The 23,517-nt window shown below is 45.2% G+C and overlaps 1 pseudogene; it reads left to right on the top strand.

Moving 5' to 3' along the window:
* LOC119430888 (Down syndrome cell adhesion molecule-like protein Dscam2) overlaps window positions 1-23,517 on the top strand; it is a 552,287-nt pseudogene that overhangs the window by 281,643 nt on the left and 247,127 nt on the right.

Raw genomic sequence — 23,517 nt, 5'->3', positions numbered from 1 at the left:
TTCATTTTCAATAAGGAAACGCGTTTCTTTCGAGCTCTGCAGTGTTATCATTTCCCGATGTAAACGTTCAGGTTTATTTGGAAGATGGCATATTTCTTATTTTGGCTCGCGCTGTCAAGGGCCGCTACATGCTTGGCTTACGCCATGACTCGACCGCCCCAAACATGTATGCGGATAAACCACGATGTTTGTTTAACGCTCCTGCGATGCGGGCGGATCTATGCGAATTCCGCGTGGAAAAAAAGAAAAAATGCGCTACCGAGGCGAAGTTTCAGGTTCCCCGGGAATGCCGGAAGACCCAGGCCCCGCTCGGCAGATCTCCAGAGCTAATTTGATCACGGATTTTGTGGGACCGCGGATCCAGATTTTTTCTTCCTCTATCTCCTTTTTCATGTTCCTCGCCCAGACAGGAAGATTTATTATTAATGTTTTTCTCATCGAGCTTGTGTCAGCTCCGTTCGAAGTGACCTCGCCACGTATCGAATCCGGTTCAAAATTTCAGGTTTTCCTGTCCTTGCAGTCTACTGCTATTTTATGCATGAAAGGACGTATTGCTCACTATTTCTTTTACCTAAATTAAAATACAGTCCTTACATATTTCTCCAATTTGTGTAGCAACTACATAAATTACGGCATTCGGCTTTATTTACCCACCGCAGTGGTTCAGTGGCTATGGCGTTCTGCTGCCGTGCACGAGGTCGCGGTTTTGAATCCCAGCCACAGTAGCCGCATTCCGATCTGCGAGGAATCCAAGAACGTCCGTGTACCGCGCATTAGGTGCATGCACGTTCAACAAACTGAGGCGGTCAAAATTAAACCGGCGTCCTCCTCTACAGCACCTCTCTTACCCCGTGTGTTGCTTTGGGGCATTAAACCCAAATAATGATTCGTTCAATCAATGCGTCATTTTATTATGTAAGTCTTCCTTTCCTCTTTACCCCCCTTCTTCCTATCTTCCATTTCTATGTTTGTGTCTCCTCCTTTCTGAAGACTAGGCAGACGTTGTGCCCCTTCCGGTGGCAGTTGCCAGCCTGCTCCTCACTTTCCCTTTCCTGTCAAATCTATATATGTTTCAAATAAAATAAATAGTAGTAATAATAAATAAATATGTAAGTCAGCACGAGGCGTGCTGACTTACAATGCTGACATTGCGTGCTCACAAAATATTGCATGTGGCAATATTTTCTGAGAAAAGGAAGTTTTACTGGAATAAATTTCACACAGCAATTTGTGTACTCAAATGCTTTGACAGAATAGGCGCCGATCAATTGCGATAAAGAAAGCGGCTAGCCAATGGCAAATATTTCTTACGAGATACAGTGCGTCAATTGTGCCCATGAACTTTTGTGTTCCCTTTTAAGATATGCGCAGTTTCCTAACTTTTCTTAACCACAACATCTTGTAACTTGAACCTTAGCTATTTATTTTATTGTTGTCCAAGGTGTTCATGAACCGATGATGGTGATTTCACTTTTGTGGGCTTATAGCGTGGGCCAATCTAAGGATTCTGTAGCAGTATTCAGCACGGATCACTCACGTAAACATCGCCTTCAAGAGTGCGCAATCTAGTGAGGCCTACATATGTGCAGCAGTATTTATAATTATTTGCGCCATGCTCCTGGTCATAGATGGTCTGCATAAAACTTCACTATTTAGGCTTGTTCAAGGTGTCCTCGTGATCAGGGTCCCCTGTACTTGACCTAGATAAACGTACTCCTTTACAGACTCTAGAGGCTGACTGGCGATGCTGAATTCTTGTTCTTTTGCCATGCTTGGGTTGGAGTGCATACGGCAGGCATTGTCAAATCCTGACTGGGAGCTTACCACTGTCGTTGAAAAGAAAAGTGTACAATCATTGCATTCTACCGGTGCTAACATATGGGGCAGAAACTTGGAGGTTAACAAGCTCTAGAACAAGTTAAGGACCGCACAAAGAGCGATGGAACGAAAAATTTTAAGACAGCGGTGTGGATCAGAGAACAAACGGGGATAGCCTATATTCTAGTTGACATTAAGCGGAAGAAATGGAGCTGGGCAGGCCATGTAATGCGTAGGATGGATAACCGGTAGACCATTAGAGTTACAGAATGGATACCACGAGAAGGGAAGCGCAGTCGAGGACGGCAGAAAACTAGGTGCTGTGATGAAGCTAGGAAATTTGCAGGCGCAAGCTGGAATCAGCTAGCGCATGACACGGGTAATTGGAGATTACATACAGCACGTGCATCGGGAACTCTCTAAAAGCAGCTACCCTAACTCGTTTGTGCGCTCCGTGGAACGTCAGCTAGCACTTCCAGCCCGCACTGATAGCACGCGTCCTAAAAATCGTGGTCCTGTAACGTATGTCCCTGGGATCAGCGAGCACTTGGCGCGTGTTCTACGGCCCTACAGTGTACAAGTAGCGCATGTTCCTACAAAAAAGTTGAGGCACTCCATTGTAAACATAAAAGACCAAGCTACCAAAAGAAAAATTCCCAGGTGTTGTCTACAACGATCGAAGACTGCGATCGAAGTTACGTCGGCGAGACAGGCAATTTCCAGCAAAGACTCAAGCAGCACATGTATGATCTAAGGAGAAGCACGTAACTTCAAATGCTCCGGCCGAACAAGCAGAAGCGACTCGTCATGAAATAGACTGGGACAACGCAAAGATAATAGAAAAAGAAAAGAACTGGACTTCTCGGCTTTTGCTTGAATTCCTGACAATTCAGACCAACCAACACACTTAATCACAAGGACGGCAACTTTCCCCACGTGTACACGCGTTACTTACGTCACACCTTAAAGCCTATATAACCAGACCATTTCCGCCTTGACTTTCATTGTGAACAAGGCTCCCGTGCGGGAGCCGAAACGTCTTATTATATATTTTTTAAACTTTCGTGGTGTATGTCCGTTTTAATTGTTGTCATGCATATTCCCGACCAGACGGGTTTCCGTCCAACTCTTGACTTAAATTTTCTTACTGTTGGAAACTTTCCGACGGCAACTATCATGTAAGAGAAGAGGAGTAGCCGGCGCCTCAAATAGGCACCAACCTCTCCTTAAATAGATTTAATAAAAAGAAGAGGCATGTGTATGCTGCAGCAAAAATCCGGAGACCACTCAGCAAATCATCAGCCCATCCTAATGGAATGGGAACAGATGCACCCAGTGAGAGCCGGAGGTAACGTACACCGTCCAGAAGCGCTTGGATTTAAAGTGGACGTAAGCATCAACCGGTCAGCAGTCGAGATAAGCAACAGACGTTTAGAGTACTTAGACGTTTAGGTAATTATACGTTTAGTACTTAGACATTTAGTACTTTAGACGTTTACACCGGATCCGTTACAGGCATACGTAGCGATAAAATTTTGAGGAAAAAAAAAAAGATTATGGAGATGTATACAAACCGAGCAGGGTAGGTGACTATTTTTCACCGCCCCGTTTCAAAGGAGATGCCAATAAATCATCATCATCATCATCACCATCATCATCAAATCATAATAATAATCATCATCATCATTGACTGGTCGGCACATTCATCATCGGCACATTCCACTGGTCGCTTTCGAGCGCTCTAGAGCATTCTAACGGTGCGGTTTAGGTTCGGCTGGTCCAAATCTAGCGCTTGGAACACATTCAACTAGTTCATTTTGAGCGTCATGCTCCACTTGAGAGCGCTTGGAGGCACTTTCACATTCGAGTTGGAAGCGCCACCGAGATCCGACAGAATCTCGATCACGTGGCTCCTCTGATTGCTTTGGGAGCAGCTGGACCACAGATGGACGTTCAGCTGGGGCAGGCTTTCTCTGTCTACAATCTCGAGAGGGCTCCGCATTGCTGCAAACCGAGTTGGAGCGCCGCAAGAGCCAGTCGATTGTTCCATTCACTGTTTTGATTACGAAGCTCTGGCGACAGCACTTATGTGAGTTGTGTTAAAACTTATAAAAGATGCCACATCGAAGCATCGTGCGTATTGTCACATAGCTAGGCACGTAGTAGATGAGGATGCACAGGAGCAACGTATCGCTGTCACTACTCCGTATGCTCAGCGAAACTTATTCAATCAATTTTTTTGGTATGTTATTGTGTTTTAGCGTTAATAATTGAACCAGGTTACGAACCGGAACTGAATCGAAAGCTGAAAACCGGAAATTGTTATGTTTGCGTGAACCGAAACTGAACCGGAACGTTTGAAATTTTTTAACTCCGGAGCAATAGCGAAAAGAAAAAAATAACTGTTTTCGGTTCATGTCGACCACTTTCTCTTGAGGTTTGCATCCATAGATTGTCTACACTTACGGCTAAACATGCTACCTCATTTGTACACGTACGCGGACTTCCCGTGATGTTAGAAGTAGCAGCCCCGCTAATAAGGTTTTCTATATATGTGTCGCGTAGGGAGGCGGGCATGTTCATAATACACGTTTGCACGCTTGAAATTTATAACTGATAAATGACCTTCTCATGTCGTGTTCTCCGTTGAGAAGCGCTTCTAAGCTGGGCAGTCTCCTTTGATCACACTGGTATATCAACTGAAGTGAGCGTGACAGAAATGACGTGAGCGGAAACGGCTCAAAATAACACGACGTGAGAACGGGACAGGCCACAATGCTGCAATCGAGAGGACAACCAAGCCTCTTTCGCCATCATGGGGACCACACCTAAGGCTGATATCATGGCGCAGAACACAGACCTGGTGGTGTAGGACGTACATTAGATGTACTCCGACAGGAAACATGAGCACAAGTGCATGTTCAGCAAGCTATCAACGGCTAGGAGCGAGCCGCAGGGACTATAGTTCCTGTCGGGCAAGCGGGCGTCTTCAATTGTCTACCTGGTCGAGGCCGACTCCATGTCAACTGTCGTGTGCAAAATCCTGGACGAGAAAGCCGTGGCAAAGGACACGATGTATCAACAACAACTTGGAAGCAGTAAGGTGTCCAAACTGCGCGGCAACCGGGCCCTTAAGAAGGCCTGAACAAGGGGGTGGTATGCTACGGATGGAAGTTGCAAACAGTGATCAGATGAATACGCGTGCGCGAATGGGAAGGCAACGAGGAAGGCGAAGTGAGTGTTGAGGGAATATGGCGATTAAGCATGCGTAATAAAAGAGTGGGTATGTGCCACTACCATCTACGATCTACATCTACATCTATGTGTGACAGCTAGAGGCTTTGTCCACATAGCAATATGCAGAATTAATTACAACAACGCAATGGCTAAAGCACCGTGCGTTCAGATTACCACGCGCAAGTGCAGGAGTGCGGGCGTCCGAAGTTAAAACCACCCCGATGTCAGTCCCGCTTCTCTTTGGGCGCTTCTCGCAACCTGCATAGTTTGCCTATACTTTGCCGCAGGGCTCTAAAAGATCGCACGATATTCAACACTTGCGGTTTAGTTTGCAAAATGAAGCGCTTGCACCGCACTGGGTGCCCACGCCGGACGTCGGGCGCGGTTGCGAGGAGCACTTTGCCTTGCGTAGTAGCACCGTGACGCGCAGCGAACCCCGGTGCGTGACGCCCGCGCAACACCTCCCTCTCCCCCCCCTCTCCCTCCGCTGACGCGTGGCGGTGTCGGGGCAACACCTATACATAGGACCACGGAACGCTTCAGAAGAGCGGGTGGGACGCATGTGGAGGGCGCGACGGCGACAGGCGTTCTACGGCGAGTTTCGTGGCTTCTATGCTGCACCATGGTTTCTCTGTTTGCGTGCGCGCGCCACTGGCAGTACCGCGTTCTATTTTTCCTATTTCTGCCCTTCTTCCCTGCGGCGGGAGCTTTGGCGAAGAGGCTGCCGTAAGAAAGCTGTCCGATCGGGGAGTCGGGAGGAAAAACATGCGCTAAAGGCACCAAGTGGGAACTGCCTCGCCGACGTGCTGCAGCCGGAGGCAGACGGCATAAATCAAACGTATTATGATGAAGCGCTCTGACTGGCGGCCGTGTACGTCTCTCTCTTTCTTACGTTTCTTTTCTTCTTCGCTCTTTTCTTAAAACTATTTTTTTCGCTCACTCTGTTCCTTGCTGCCTTGTAAGGATCGGAGCTGTCTGCTCGAAAATTTCCACGTGCGCTCCATCTCCGTGCGCTGTTTGTTCACTCGCTTAGCGTCAACCGCGGCGCTTCTCATATCGCCGCCTTTCCGATATTGCCTGGTGCAGATGAGGTGGAAAAAGCATTTTTTTTTCTTCTTCTCCCTCTGTTTGTCCGTTTATTGCTTTTTTTGCAGGCTTCCGCGATTCCCCCCCCCCCCCCCCCCCCCCTTGCATTCCGCGAGGCGGCAGTGCGAACTTGTTCCCGCAGCTAGCAGGGGTGCCGACTTTTCGCCGCTTCATTTGTCTGTCGACATGCGGCTTGCTGACTTTGTTTCACGCCCACCTTTCGGCTGTAGTGGCCGCCAAGCGCCAGTTCCATTCCCGTTGATTATTTTTTCTGCGCATGCCTTCCTGTTTCTTCGCGGCAGCAACCAGGTGCACCGCCGCGTCATAAATCTCGAGTTCCTTCATTACTCCCCAGCCTAGCTGCGAGAGCGGAAGAAAACGCTACCAACTTCGCGCACCTTTCCAGCCTTCTCTCGGTTTTTTTTTTTTTTTCGTTTTTTTTTAACTCGCCTAAAGTTTCGTCGTCTCCGAGTCCCTTTCTCCGGGAGTGACTCCTGTTTCATTGGATATTTTCCTCTGCAGTGCTCGCATGCAGTATGAAAGTCAAGATTTCGTTAGCACCTTAGCGCGTTTTCATGGGGATTCTACCTAGCGCTGCTGCAGAAACGCGATGCTCTAAAGTCACCTTTCGACTGCAGTCATCAGATGGCAACATTCGGCACAGGTTCAGCCACGCAGAAGAATTCGGATGGGCTTTATTGTCACGACCGCGCACGAAAGGGTACGCCTATAGCGTTTCAGTGTAAGCCCGATGTTTGTAAACTTTTGTGCGTTGTGTTACGACTGCAATATCTTTGTATAAAAGCTTGTGTGCTAATTTTTCATGGGCGTGCATCAATATGATGTGACTAGATGTGGCTGATTAGATAATTTGTAACTTGCATTCCCATTCCAGGGACAACTCCGCATAGGGCTAAAACTCTTTTGTATAAAGCTATAATACGCAATGGGCGTTGCACACACTAAGCTCACAGGCTGCAGGTACCGTGCCAGTGCAATAGCTTTTCATCGGAGTCATGATAGCGAAGTATGTTTGTTCTCAATATATATTACCTTGGCTGCTGAACAACTCCTCTCCATGGAAGCATTAACGTTCCCAGGACTTCAATATCATATGGGAAAACATGTGCGCAGTACGAGTTGAGATTTTTGAATTGAGACATTTGATTCAGGAATGGCCGATGGATGAAGAGACTCTGCATTATGGCAGTGCTGTTTAATTGACCAGGCACGATGCATTTAACGTATATTGGCAACTATCGATGGGTAGCCAAAAAAAGAAAGAAAAAAGCGCGGAAGGCGAGTGACGATTGCTGCATGGTAGATACGTAAACTACCGCATTCGTGGAGGCTCTTGGAAGTCCTGTAAAGCTGTACTTGTACGACCGGCCAAATGTCTGATTCAGTCTGCAGAAGAAGCGTGACTGCTTAAAAGGCGTGTGTTTTCGAATGCATTGCGCTACATTTAACTTGACGACGTAAACAAACTGGTATGATCCGTAATGTGGCAGTTCATGGAACTAGTTTTACATGAAATTAAACGAAAAAAAAAATAAAGCAATTCGCGTGCCGGTTGTGCAATGTGGGCTATTAAACAGGAGACACCATACAGGTGCCGTTGTAAAGAATGCGTCCCTGACCAGTGCAACGTGTGTATAAAAATACGGGGTGATATTTTTTTAACGGAAACTTTTAAATAAAATTTAACCGAGGTGAGCGTGCTCCTCCGCACTATTCGTCTTTTCAGCGCGGCGGACACTATACCTGATCAAGTAACCTTCGTTGTTTGTTACCCCAGTGTAGGGTAGCAAACCGGAAACTGACTTCTGGTTAACCTCCCTGCCTTTCCTCTCTCGATTGCTCTCTCTCTCTCTCTCTTCGTAGTTTGTTTAATAACTAAAGTTCGTTATTTACTTTCCACTAAAAGATTTTCGGGCCCATGTTGTAACGACAGTATTCCAACGGGCGTCACCAGAAGGGAGACCAAGTTAAGCATTTTAAAAAGCGCCGTCTGTTGTTGAGATATTTGTGAACAAAAGTACGCCATATTGTCCTCCGATTCCAAAACAAGGCGCACAAGGAGCCGCGGAAGCGCTACCAACGCTATTCGACTAAAGTCGCTTTATATTCGATGCTTTCGTGACGCAAAACAGATCACTTTGATGGCCTGCTCAGGCACACAATTGTCGTCGAGCGCTCGAGGCGCAGGCGATAGTGTTTCTTACTAAAGTCAATAGGGGAAACTCTGGCGCTGTGATCGTTCAACTACCGCGGGAACGATGGTTAGTGCATGGATATGTATTATCCTCGTGCGTGTGACTTCAGACGTTCTTGGAGCTTTATTTACTATACGCTTTATCGGCCTTCACAGGCCCAGATCTGAAAGCAATCCTATCTTTTTAAACGCAGAAAGCGAGAGGACTCTCCACAGAGGCATAATTATTGCGGGTTGTTGGAGTTATGCGGCAAACTTTTCTTCAAATGATCAGTTTGCAAAGTCACGAAGCTCTTTGAAGCAAAAAAGCTCAAACCTAGGTAAATCGATGTACTAACTATCATTCCCATGCTCGCTGAATGCTTGCAGCTTCCGATGGACACCAATGTCACAATTTCTTTCTAGTAAAGTTTATAAGAATCTCTATGCTGTAAGCGACGTGGACCCATAGGCGTAAAGAAAGTGCTTCCGGCGCTCTTTGTGCGCCCAGTTTCGGAATGCAAGCGGGAAAAAGGAGAATTTTCGCCAACGAATATCTTAACGACGGATATGGCCCTCTTAATATAGCTTAAAGTGCTTATTTGCCTCCCCTGGCGCCCTCCTGCAATGCTTTCATTGCGACATGGCAGCAATAAAAAATTAAGCAAAGCAATTGTAGTTAATTAGCGAGCGAACTGGGCCGTCTACTCGGCCACGCAGTCTCCTCCGCCGGGCTGAATGAACGAATATCAAAGGAAGTGTCAACGTATCAGTTAAGATTTCTTATCAAAATCAGTTCTCAATAAAAAGGATCACCCGGCATATACAAATACGTCAGCAAGAATACTGTCTACTGTAGAAATGCCCTGAAGTGCTCTTTTTGCGTGCGCGCGAACCCTATAGACGAAATATTTAAGTACCCAACAGTTTAAACACGGATGCACACAAAGCAAGTAGGAGGAGTTTTATAGAGTGGCGCATCTGAAACTAAAGTGTTAACAGTAGAGAAAAGGCTAAGGAATGCAAATAAAATAGCCAAGCACAGTTTCTCTGTGTTATTGAGGGCGCGTTGCTCAAACTTTGTGCGCTCACGTGCACGTGCAAGTTGCAGAAACTCGCAGTAGTAGTCTCCGTTGTGCAGCTAGATGGTCTCAGATCGGAGGACTGTGTCTGTTTATCCCATTAATCCTCTGCGTTTCTATGAGCGAGAGGCGAGGATTCAGTGTGAGGCAAAGAATAGAAAAGCAGCGGAAGTGAGTTGGCGTGAGAACGCGGCGTATCGCGCGCACTTCACACTGGTGGCGTTTTTTTTTTTTTTTTTTTCGGTGCAGAGCGTGGTGCCGCAGCCGGTTTCCTAATTGAACCCAGCGCGCCCCGTAGCATCACTGATATTACGTCGCTGCCGCAATCCGACTAGCACGCCAGCAGCGCGCCCTTCTGCGTGCCACGGGCGATGCTGTCGCAGCGCAGGGACGGTCGGGCGCAATTGGCGTTGTCTCGGTGACGAGATTAAAACAAAAATACAAAGAAATAAAAAAACGCGAAAGTTGCCTCGGTTCTATCGAGCGGATCAGACGCGACCGAATGAAAGTTTTCGTCGCGTGAGTAATGCGCTCGCACGGGCCTTGCATTCGCTGGCATCGGGGCCTCTGCATGAGGCACCACATAGGCAGTCACCTGTCGCTTGGCGGCGGATATTTATGACTCGAACCCTTGACTTGCTTCGAGCAGATATCTTTTGCATCTTCATGATTCTCCGCTTCCTTCGCACGGATGCCCATGGAACTTAATCTTTCTTATTTTTGAGCCCCGGCCGGTAGTAAACATTGCGCGACTAACTTAGTGTATCCAAATGTGTTGCAAAGGAACAGGGAGTAACGGTGAGTTGTCGATACCGTGAGAAGCACAACGTTAAAACGTGCAGAACGCTGCAGTAAGACGTTCTGGCGCTGAATTCGGAAAGCTTTTAGCATGTTAGAGTGGTTCGTTAGAACAAGCAGAAGATAATCGTGATACCGGATGTTAATCCCGCTGTTTTGCCTATATTTTGCATTTAATTTGTCTAGCTCACATCTGCCCTTAAAGGTGTAGTGTAGTACCGCTCGTTTTTATTGCTTGTTTTACCTTTATGCCCCCCCCCCCCCCCTATTTTGTTTGAATTAGTTTTGTTGATCAGTATAGCTATGTTGGTTAATTTAATATTCCTTGCCTGCTCGGTCTCTGTTCTAACCCCGACTACAATATGCTTTTCGATTATTTCAATGGTTACTCCTTCTTTCTTTTATTACTGTGTTACGATTCAACGTCCTTGCTGTTTGTTCGTGTGTGTTTGTATGTGTGTGGGTGTGTGTGTGTGTTTCTCAGTACATGTAGTGTATACACTTTATATGTTCTTGTCTCGCTTGATTTTCGATGTTGCTTTTACCAGATTTTTTATCGCCTTTGCCGAGGTAACACATTGATCTTGGGTACCTTAAAGGCGAACATGAATAGAATAATAATAATAATAATAATAATAATAATAATAATAATAATAATAATAATAATAATAATAATAATAATAATAATAATAATAATAATAATAATAATAATTGATGTCGGGAAATAAGAAACAGTTGTAAGCGAGAACTGGTGCATTGAAAACTCTAGATATGTATTGTCACATTGGGTCGATAAGCTGTAGACAGGCAAGTAGGCGAAACGCGACGAGCTTCCCCAGACGCAGACGAAGTAAGCCCTGCTTACTGGGATTACTTCGACCCACTTTACCAAGAAACAACTCGTAGACGCCGATAGCGCTAACCAAGGGCGACGGCCGTAGCATTGAATGGTGCCTCTTACACCTGTTCCCCATTTGTAGCAAGTCATTTCACTTACTGGATTGATCAGTGCTTATCGCGCACAATCTAATACCGATGGGGGCGAAATGCGAAAACACCCGTGTAATTAGATTTAGGTGCACGTTAAAGAACCCCAGGGGGTCCAAATTTCCGGAGTCCCCCACTACGGCGTGCCTCATAATCAGATCGTGGTTTTGGCACGTAAAACCCCATAATGTAATTTATACAATCTAATACACAGCACTTCCATTTTAGAGGCTCGCTTTTAGGTAAAAATGCCTTCGGAGGGATTCCAGTACTGAAAGAAAGCCACACGTCATTGATTAACTAAGTTTGTTGACGTTTATTGTGTACAATAGATGGTCACAAGTAGCTTAATCTGATCTAGTTGGTGTATTGATGACAAATAAACTTTCTGCAACGTAGAAGACAAGAGCGCTTTCACAAGTGAACACTTAGGACGCAGATGAATAAACTTAGTTTGCTGTACAGCGTCTGCGTGTGTGTTCACCTGTATCTGCGTCATTCTGTTCTGCCTTGCCAATAGCTTTATTGTCAATATTAACGATGTATCTATGGCAATAGGAGAACTTTGCGCTTCCTATCCATTACTGGGGATACTGTTACGTTGATAGTCCTGGTTATTCAAGCACTAGCTGCTAATGGAAGGAAGTGTTTATCCAGCTAAATATTTCGGGACCTCGGTTGAAAGTGCGTTGCTTTGGACACGTGGGGAAGTACGCATCTTCTTTTAGCCAAAGCTTCAACGGCTGCTGAGGAGAAATACATTTTTGCGAAGACAAATGCCCACTTGCGCCATAATGGCGGTGCTGTCTGCTTCGCCATTATGGGATTACGGGAAAGCGGAGCAGTCGTTTCGAGATCAGCTCTTAATCCACGTCGCTCTTGCCACACCAGATGGCTGGAGAGGTGATGCGACAGAAATATAGCCAAAGATATGCCTGCCTGCGTGCCGCTTGGTGGGTCGCAGGACAGTGTACAGTGATACACGGCTATTCCGCGAATCAAGACGGAACGCATACTTGAGACCCATATTACAAAACGAGATATTCGTGTGAGACGACTTGAGAGGGAGCTGGACGTGATCCTGTATTCTCACCACGTGCGCGTGTTCTCCCGTCGGAGATCACTGCAGAAATGATGCGATATCCAAGTTACACAGAGATGAACAATGTCCTAATCTTCTCCTGACTCGTGCACGCGCTCTTTCAAGGATATCAGTCAGGAAGGGAGATTTAACGCAATAAGGTACGGGTATATAGCTGCGTGCTTTCTCGAGTGTATTTAAACTCATTGTGATTCTTCAGCTACTTCGCGAATCACTCGGAAAATGAATGCTCGTGGCGAAAACGGGGATGCGAACGCGCCTGTCTTTCAGTCGGTCGTGGTGGTGGTGAAGCTTGCTCGGTGCTCATCAGGTACTGGGCTTTTCGGTTTAGCCAGCATACATATTTTCGCACAGACCTTTTTCTTTTTTTTTATCTGAAAGATGTTAAGCTTCTCAGGAACCAAGCTGGTTCTCTTTGTAGCATTTTTGCACATTGATGTTAAAGGCACCGATCATTTCCAATATTTATAGCTGCTGCTGCGCGCTATTGTTGTGGTTGTGCACCAGTCCTGTTTGGCGTAAATTTCCTACAGTTAGGTGTAATCCACTCAATAATGATGTTCTGAGGTTAAATTTATGATTAACAAAAAGCCAAAGTCACAGAACCTATTTCTTGAATTCGATGCCAAAATTTTCTACACCGAATGACAGATGGCATGCATTACTGAAACTTCAGTGTCTATAGTTTATTGCACGACAATAAGTTACGTTTCTTTATCCCAGTTTCTACTTCATCATTTCGACCCCTCTATAAGCCAACATTGTTCAGGCACGAGGTATGAAAATCTCTGAGAACCTAAGTCATGTTAATGCTGCAAACACACCCGCCTAATAAGAACACATGAAAACAAAGCGAATATCGCATTTTTCACTAAGTCCCAGTTAATTCCAGCTACGGCTCAGATGGCAGCTGTCGATCGGAACAAAACCGTGAAGCGTTCCGATCTCGCGGTTGTGTGTTTCCACATGGTGCAACCCCTCGTGCAAAAGCGGCACCTTACGCCTGAGTCAGCTCGCTACAATCAGGAGAGCATCGCAACGCCACTTTCGCAACGTTCACACCCAGGCGGCAGGCCACAGCGGCTTTTATGAATTCTTCCTTACAAATGTCTAGTCGAGGCTCAAGCATGCGTAACGCATTCTTACGAGACCGTGACTGAGTAGACATGAAAGTTCAGGTAACTGGAAGGCCACTCCCACATCTTCGCCCATTTCTCGGTGCTATGATAAGATTGTTGCAAAGAGGTGCAAGCGGTGGGAGAAACACGACCATACTTTTGACCAGCACCTACGATCTTCTTATACTTGCGTCCCATTGTATGCATAGCCGGCATAAAACACAATGCTGTAAACGACGAGCCTATTATCTACGCAATTTATGGATGCCAACTGTGCCACTGAGGGTGGTGCAAGTTACGCTGCGGGCTTCTGTAACCGCTACATGTGGCTGGTTTCTTTACGTGCTTAGGTGTTGTTAATGCAGTGCCAAGTCCTATAGCGTATTGTTGATGAGCTATCTGACGATACGGTCATTCCGTTTCACTCTCCCTGGTTGCACATAGAACGCCATGTGTGGGACTAATTACCTTCACTTTCGTCGTGCTAATTACCATACGTTAACAATACCCTTGCCCCCAGCGTCCTCTACACTGTTACTCTTGTGTAGAGATGAAAACAACGAACACAAGCCAAAAAAAAAAATCTCTCGTGTTTGCTTTCTTTCTTTTGTTTCTTTTTTGTTTGCGACACAAGGAAAATAAAACAGACGGAATGCACTCCTGTATTATTTATGACCTAAAGCGCAACAATCATGGCTGTTGGGTCATAATAATACAGGAGTGCATTCCGTCTGTTTTATCTTTCACACCATAAACATAAGTCGAAAAATCAATCGCGTGGTATTCCTTGTGAATGTTCGCTCAAAATTGTCAGATTGCTTCGTCCTCGAACAAGCTTTGATAAGCACTTGGCTGCGTATTTGCAGATGTTCTTATGCACCCAAATGTGCTGAAGGCTTCCACTGACGCGCAGCTGGGACTTTCGCTGCATCTAGTGATGGACACTGTGATACCCTGTGGCTGGTCTTCTCAGAATTCAGATGTATTCTCTTGGAGAGATAAAGCTTGCACACACTTCACTGTTCTAGAGATACGATCTTGAGTATCACCATCGAAAAGAAGCGCCTGTTTGTTATTTGCAATAAGGAAGGTGAGCGTGTAATACTTCCAAAGAAGTGTTCCAACGTTTTTAAAACATCTTTGCAAGAAAAAATACGATAACATTTGTTGACGTACATTTAAATAAAAATTTTCTTAATGTTAGAGTTCAAGTCTAGCTTTCATTAGAAAGTTCTGCGCACTTGTTCCCAGTCTCAAAAAGAAGAAAACTGATTGCTAAGCCAGACCTTTCCAGTTTCTACTCAGCTTCATTAACGAACAGTAGTGTCTTGTACTGAAGAGAGTGAAACGAAGTTGATACATTTTACCACACAGTGCGTTAGAGCACGCACAGATCTCTTAAGCGTTAAGCAGATACAGGTTCTCTGACAAAAAAAGTGCTGAAATCGGCGGCGCGATCGGCTACCACACCGGATACCTGCAGATGTGCGTGTTCGCAACTTCGTTCAAGGCTTTGCCAACTGTGCTGTTCAAGGCACAGTTGGGACTGTTCGACGCAAGAGAAAAACCTCAGCGTATGCCTTATTTCGCTCCCCGCGATCATCGAAATGCACCAGGCAGCGAATCCACGTTATTCGGTTTGGTAGCGGGGCGCGATTTATTTAGGCTTCGATCTCTCGCGGGAATGCATCTCTTTTTTATAGTCGGTGCACGTAACGAAGCCGTTTATTGCATTTCTTCTTAAAACATACCGCGTCAAACGCGTGCCTTCGTGCCAACAGTCGACCTTTACGTAGATATTGTCTTAGGACGCATGGCGGAGGGGGCTTCATTCAACCTCAAGGAGAGTATATCTTTCTTTCTCTCTCTCTCTCTTGTGGCCGCTGTATTTTTGTGCGCACTGGAGAACTAGCAACAAAGGCCTCAGCTGTAGTTTGGGAGGATGACGGACAGATCTGGAAGCACGCACAGCCCCTTAGACACTGGCTCATTCTTAATTTGGTCCCCACCATTAGCGCCACTCTTTCCTCCAGTCGCTCAAGCGATGGGAGCAAGGTTCAGGCATTAGTACGTCTACGTGAGCTACAGACAGGTTCGTGCTAAAGCTACTTACCAAGTGCCATAAAAGGATTTCACTTACCGTAATCGGCATAAATTGTGTGTAGAGCGAAGGCAGTCCTGCGTTCCTGCTTCGTGTCGCAGACAAAGTTTAACGACGTTCAAAATGGTTATTGTGAATTCATGCAGAGCACTTAAGCGCTGAAGCTTAAGTGCTCTGCAAGAACCAAGGAAGAAGCTCTCCTGATTAGGCGTTTCTTGCCTGTGTTTTTATTTTTGTTGTTCCTCAAAATTATCCATCACATTCCGAAAGTGACCCGTCGTGGTTGCTTAGTGGCTATGGTGTTGGGCTGCTAAGCGCGAGGTCACGGGATCGAATCCCGGCCACGGCGGCCGCATTTCGATGGGGGCGAAATGCGGAAACACCCGTGTGCACGTTAGGTGCACGTTAAAGAACCCTAGGTGGTCCAAGTTATTCCGGAGTCCCCCACTACGGCATGCCTCATGATCAGATCGTGGTTCTGGCACGTAAAACCCCATAATTAAATTTAAGTTTAAATTTCCGAAAGAGATATATAGACGCCAAATATTGGTGTGGCAATGTCTTAGTGACAAGTTTCCACAACCAGTCACCCAACGTAAAAACTAGAAATTTAGCGGAAGGAAGAAGATGCGTGCTATGGTGGTTCCTTTAATTTGCACACATCAAACAATAAGAAACCCTTGAACGGGCTCACTATGTGTCGTAAACACCATCGCCTGATGGCTTAACATCAAACAATAAGAAACCCTTGAACGGGCTCAGCTTCGTCCATCTGGTTAAGGCTCACTATGTGTCGTAAACACCATCGCCTGATGGCTTAACATTGGTTCCCATTTTCAGTTGAACCAGCCAGAACTTTGTAACGGCCGCTGCTCTGAGATATGGCCGACGTGATCCATGTTGAGCCTTGACTGTTGTAGGAAAGCGGCCGATTTCAACGACATTGTACTACTCCGATACAGCCGTTAAGAAATCTTTATTGCCGAGAAACGAGCGTAGGGAAAGTGCCCCGGTTTTTTACGCGAAAAAGTCAGCCAGGAATGATTATTTACTTTTTTTATTTTAGGTGATCTCAAATTGCTCCTGTGAATTACACTTAGTACATCGCTATTCAAAACGTCCCCCTGACGTACACAAAAAGGCTCGCTCTTGTTTTTACACCTTGAAGCATTTTCTGTGAACATAGTCTTCTCCTGCATTAGTTTTGTCGCGCACTCCCACGCATATTTGAAAACCAGGAAGTTCACGGATTGAAGCTGTTCCAATAGAATCAACAGCTGAACACAAAAATGTAAGTAATGTTCACTTAGGAAGAAAGACATCTGGATCGCGTTGTGCAAAGACGAGTCATCGCAAGTATCCAAAATTTTGCGTATGGGAGTTTCAAGCCCGCGCAAAGCCTCATTTTTGAGGAAGTTAGAGTCGAATTTAGTGAATTTACGAGAACCCAATCCGGGAATACTGTAACCTCGGCCTAATTTCTTTTAATCATTAAGAAAATCTGATGATACCATTCGCTGCAGTATCGTGCAGGCTGATGGGCATGCATGAGTTATTCGGTTTTGATGGCACTGCGTTCAGGTAGCAGCGTTTATCTTCGCTTTTGGCGCAGAAAACGCAGTCTAGGCTCCTGCAATTACGCCGAGCATGGATGAACACGATCATGTAATAGCGATGCTCGACGTCTTTCTTTGAGTGCTGCTTACACTTTCTCCCTTTCACTTTGTCGTTACAGTGGTGCGGACCCCGTTGGAGGTGTCAGTAACCGACAGCGTGGCCAGCGTTGGGGGTGTGGCCATGCTGCGCTGCCTGGTACCGCCGGCGGCGCGGGAGTACGTCTCACTCACCGCATGGGTGTCTGACGACGATGTGACCGTGCTGCCTTCCACCGACGTCTGTGAGTCACATGTCTGCTTCATTGGCAGTAACTGACACCAGCTATCTCCGCGGGGTGTATACGCTGACACAAGCTTCTACAAGTGTGTATCAATTGTATAGTTATCATTAGCGCTTCATTCTTTGGCACTGGTGGGCGTAACACAAAGCAGAAATCATGACAAAGATCAACCAAATTACTTCAGTGGTGGGTGACAATTTTCCCAGTAACGTGAAACGGCAACATGTCTCCACTGCATGGCAAGAACTATCGGCACAATGCATCGCTATTGTAGACACCTGGGGAGGGAATGGTCAACCAGCGTCTTGCTGAGTAGTACTAAATGGTTTAATGCGCTAGCGACACTGTTAAGTAAGCCGAGTAAACAATTCAAGGAAATTATGGGTGAAATCACATGAATGCAGTAGGTATTGTTAAGTTTTTAAATGAACAGCCCAGACGAAAGGCGCCAGCTAAAATGCGGTACAGTAGTACAACAGCAAAAATACTATCGGATATTGTCAGACACTCAGGATTGCCTGCGACTTAAGAATAATTTTGTAAGACGACATGCGAAATGCTATAATGAACTATAATGAACTATAATGAACTTAAAGCTACAACACCACCCCTTGTGTTCTTGGCGGCAAAGTCCCTCGCATTTCTACCCTTCGAATAGCACATAATTTTCGTCAATAAGGTCAGTCTTGGAGGAGGCCAGAACAATGGGCACATGTTTTATGGTTTAGAGATATGTGTTTTGATTTCTCTGAAAACTGCAGGTTTAGTTAAAAAAGTGAAACGTGTTTCCCAGCTGAAAAATCTAAGGTGGGGCTGAAAATAATCACCGGTTTATATGTATAAAAAGACAACCAAACCAGTTTGCCTTTAAGCGTTAATTATACTTCCCATTTGTAATCTTGCTTTGTATTCTTACATAAATAGTATCTGACTGCCTTTCTGTTGTCCTCCGGAAAATGTTATCGTTCATCTGCAATGCAGAACTGAATGGCTTTACAAATATCCACCAACTTTCTCTCACAATCTGTTCTTAAGTTTAAAAATTTGTCAGCAGTTTCACCCGAAAGGCGAAACACCAACTGTGATAGCAAATTAGTAGAGAGCTATACGGAGTACGGATAGTAGTTTTATCAGCTGTATAAACTTGGACATGCAGCAACACCAGCAACGCGCAGAACTGTTGTCGACGCCGTCGGCGTTTTGCCCGCGTTCGCACCGAACGCGCGCGGCGTTTTTATATAAATACGTATTTGGTGTCGCAGCTAAACGTCGCCTCCCCTTCCTCCCTCCCGTCCCCCCACATCTTTTCGCGCGACGGAAAAAGTTGCGCTTGCTCTCTATATATGGACAGGAGGAAAGAGACGCTTAATTCTGCAGCCTTTCAGGGATCACGGCTCAGAACGCGCGTTTGCTCTCCGACGTGCGTTCGCTCCCCGTGAAAACGCGCGTCCCTGATTTCCTTTCACTCGCACATACAGCGTCCGGAGCGCGGCGACGATTTCATCGCCGTTGACGTCATACGGAACCTCACGGTGACGGCGACGGCGACGCCGACGGCAGAAATCTTCTTTGGAGTGTCCATATAATTGCTATCGCAATAATAAAGCCGCATCACTGACCTGCATGCCTAAGTCAATAGCATATTTACCCATTCGAACCAACTCTTGCTTCAGCCGAACAATCATGGCTTCGCCACACGGTTTGTCCTAGTGGGGCGGTGCACTCTTTACAGGCAAAATTTATAAAAGATTGCGAATGAAATCTGTTAATTGCAGATGAATAATAAGTTTAGCCATATCATTTCACACTAAGATGAACAAAAATAAATGTTGCAATAGTTTGTATGCAAAGGCTTTTCGTGGCTTTTCATGGCAGGAAGGACAGTAAATTGTCTTGGCTCAGCTTCGTCCTTCTGGCTTCTAACGCCCTCGTGGCTTCTTAAACTTTATGCAGGTAATCTCTCATCCCGAGCTCGTTTTATAGCGTGATTAGAGATCAGTTTAGCCACTGAATGTTCTATTCTGACTCCTTGCGGACCAGTAACAGTAAACAAATGAGCTTAAATTACTCATAAATTATGTATTTGTGCACAAGGGCATGTAGGTATGCGAGACAAATACTCGTAAGCTGTCGTTGTAGGCTCATTCGCTGAAAATTGCGTAATAATTTGAATCGTTTGGGACTTTTGAACACTTTGCTGTTATGAATAAATGTTTCGGGGCAAGCGCACTACATTAAGGCACCCTTAAAACCATAGAGGAAGGAAACCTAGGAGAGGCCCCGGCCAGCACGGACGTATTGGAGAAAGTGTGGCGGAAGTCACGTGCTGTTTATCGCGAAGCAGCACTGGGACGGATACCCCAAATGTCAACGTTGCCATAGCAACCGCGCTCCTGACACTCTGGCTGCTGCTCTCGGTCTCTGAAAAGTGAGATAAGATTTTTCTTCCGGTGTCTTTCCCGCAGCAACTTTTGTTCTCGAGAAAAGCTGACTTTGGAGTGTGGTGTGTAAGCTTCAAAGTTGTGTTTTGGGTCTGTGAGTGTGAGTGTCAGCCAGCAACAGATACACTCAAGCAATCACGGCGCGGGTCTTCGTCGTCTTCTTCAACGTGCCACGAAAAAACACAGGAGCGCGTCTGCTTCACTAAAATTGCTACAGAAGTTTCGAAGCCTTTGTTTTGACGCGCGTCACTTCCGGCGGCTCGTAACGATGCAAGTTCAAAGTTCGCGCTCATCTGCTCCGGCGAGCTGATTGGAAGCGCAAAGGAAGATGGCACACCAACATGGCTGCACTTCCGGCTTCAAAAACGTGACGTCAGGGCCTCTCCTGTTTGTTTCTTTCCTCCATGTTAAAAACAGTAATAGAGGCCCCAGGGCCATATCTCAATAGAGCCATGCAAAGTCAATTGCAGCACCATTCTTTCCTTGCGTAACTTAGACACGAAACACTGTACGTTTACTCTTACTCGTGGACGTAGGTTTAGGTTCGTAAATTCTACGTCAATCCAATAGGAAAAGCAGCGAGCAGGCTCGGCTCTCATACCCTATCTGGGACTGAGAAAGGGAAAGGCAAAGTTAGCTACTTCACATTTTTACTAGTGCATTATGAAATTAAAAAAGAAAGTCGTCCCTTCCAAAAACCTATAGTTTATACAGAGTCGTTCCAAGGAACCAATAGAGAAAGACGTCAGTTAACTTTCCCTTTGAAAATCGAATGACTATGGCTTAATATGCTGTTTATAGGGACCGAAATGAGGTTCTACAGCGTAAGGGCACGCGACTGGCCACTCGAGGCACTTTGCGTGTAATCGCGGGCTTCTTTCAGGCTCGGAAAAACACTTTTATGTAGCACGTATTGACCGACAGAAAGCTGTATCGGGAGTTTTTCATGTTGCTCTACAATTTTCTCAATGACACTTTTAATCTAATTATCATATTTGAGAAGTTTATTAATTGTGTAAGACTACTTATGTAATTAAGCGGAATGCAAAAAAAAAATATTCTGAGTATCTCCAAGCGATGGCAAAAAACATTATCTTGGCTTTGCCCAGCTACGTGGCAATTGCATATTTTGAAATTTTGGTGCATGACAGTTGGGACACCCAGTTTAAAAGGTCCGTTTTGTTTGCTTTCAAAGCGAATAGCATTGCCTACCTTGACAGGTTTTTGTTACGTAATTTTTCTCACCTAACAAGAGGTGAGGAGCACACATAAATGGAGAGGGCGTCGTATCGACCGAGCTAGCGCAGTGAAAGCAGATAACAGGATGAGGAAAGTGGGGCAGGCGTCTGCGATTGGCTCGTTTCCGCTTGCTGAGCTTGCGGTGGCTGGTCGAAAATAGCGGCGCCAAGCTACAGAAGATTAAAAATGACACTCAAACAAATACAAAGTGAAGAATAGTTGGCAGAGCGACGTCATATACGCGACGAAAGGCTTTCGCAGTGTTGTACTGCCACGTACAAATTTATACTACACGAAAATAAATTCGTTCTCCCCGGTAGCTTCGAATAGCCAGTGCTAGAGTGATCGTTGGGCAGACATCGTTTATTCCTTCCGGTACGGGGTAGTCTCCGGCAATTCCTTAAAAAAAGTTTTATTTGACATATTATTGCATGTTTGTTGCGTAAACGTCACTTTGACGTGGTGAGTTTTCGTAGTTTCATGACGTCGCGTGACAGACAGGCATAGTGGGGTTGGCCCGAAAACCCGCAAAATGTTTGACCAATCGTGGGCGGGTTTGGAGAAGGAGGGGGGGGGGGGGGGGGTTGGTGGAGGGGGGGCTGATTGCAGAAATAAATGGAAACAGTTTGGAATAGATTTACGTGATAGCTCCTATGGAATAGGAGCTAAACAGTTTGGAATGAATAGTTGTACTTTATAGCGCTTCTGATGTTACAATTTATTCCGACTTTATTAAAGTGCCAGCTTATGTCACCATTTATACCACAGCAATTTATGCTGAAATAATGACGAATAGATGAGTTTTCATAGTAAACAAAATGATAAGGAAAGTTATGGCCTCTATTTGTGATCGTAACCAATGCAAAGATTGTGTGTGTACACTGCCCTAGCTTGCAGGCACTGATATCTCAGCACGCGGTTTTTATTTGAAGCATATATACTGAACCACCAGGCGTTACTGTCATTTTAATATACGCCTTTGCCATAGCCGACCACTCGCTTTTAATCTCTATAGAACTGTTGAATCTCGCCCCGTCTTACGGACTTCTATTAAGAGCGTTGCCTTATTGACCAATGTGCGGGCGCCCGCCACTCTTGATAGCGATCAGCGCGACAACAACACTACCGGCACGGACACGTCAGACAAGCAGGCGAATTGAAGACAGCACTTACCTCACAGAAGTTCTGCGTTCTTTGCGTTCGTCCAGAGTACATTAATCGTCGTGTAAGAAGAGAAAACACGGGTGTTCACTCCCGACTACGAACTCTATGGACCCGCCGGATCGGTCCGCCAATGTCGACACTCAGGAAGACGCTACCGCAGGAGTGCGTCAAAAAAAAAGAAAAAAAATAGTTATTGCCTCTCCCCCCCCTCCCTTTCGCCCTCTCTACACGTCCAAATGAAAGGGCTTCTTTCTTTAAATCAGGTTTCAGAATTTATTTTTAGTTGTCCAGTTTAGTTGATATTTTTTGTGTTCATTTTCACACATTGATGCCAGTATATGTAACTGTACATATCAAGGCCTCCATATTTCTAAGAGATGGATTGGAATCAATATAAATGTTGTTTATAACTGTATTCTTATTGTGTATATATTTCTCGTTTCCGTTTTCCTTTGTTTTTGCAACATAACCTTAAATATTTTTATAAACATTATCCCTCTCTCAACCAATTATTACATCTAAGCTGATGTTTACACCCTTGCGTGTCTTGTAAACTTTCTTATTATCTATCAAGACTCTTAATTGACAATTGGGACAGAACACTGAAAATACTTAAGTATATGTTGCATCACTTTGGCAAATTAACATAATATGCGTTCGAAATTTATTTGACATTTCTGCACTAAAATAGTTTGTGCAACTCTACAAACGCAGCCGCCTTTTTTGTCTTCTGCTCCTTTGAAAAGGGAGGAAATGGCGGAAATAAAAGGGAAGTTTACTTCTATCTAAAACGTGTACACTCTAAAAAAAGAAAGAGAAAAGAAACTGCTATATTTTACGCTTTCCTACTTCTTATTCAAAAGGGGGAAAAAGGAGAAGAAATAATTAGAGAAAATATGTTGAGCAGCCAGGCTAAGATTACTAAAGCAGAGGCAGTCCTCTCACGCATTTATTTCTGCTACTGTATTTCATTCTATTTACTAAATATTTAAAATAAATAAACAGCTTTCTATTGATGACGGTAAAAATCGACAATAAGAAAGTTCTGAAACGCCAAATTATACGCATTCGACAGGTGGATGACGTCATTCTCAATTCTTTCCATTCTTTTTTTTTTTTTCATTTCCACTCTTACAGGATGAGCATGAATGCAACTGTGCGAAATTGTGCACACCTTAGCAGCCGAAAACTATAAACTAACAGATTAACCTGTAGCCGTCCTCCTTATTTTTCACGTACTGCTTAGTGTATGT

This window comes from Dermacentor silvarum, chromosome 1, assembly GCF_013339745.2.
Source record: "Dermacentor silvarum isolate Dsil-2018 chromosome 1, BIME_Dsil_1.4, whole genome shotgun sequence".
Taxonomy (NCBI): domain Eukaryota; kingdom Metazoa; phylum Arthropoda; class Arachnida; order Ixodida; family Ixodidae; genus Dermacentor; species Dermacentor silvarum.
Note: the sequence above shows the minus strand (reverse complement) of the source record. Positions and strands in the feature narration are given on the sequence as shown.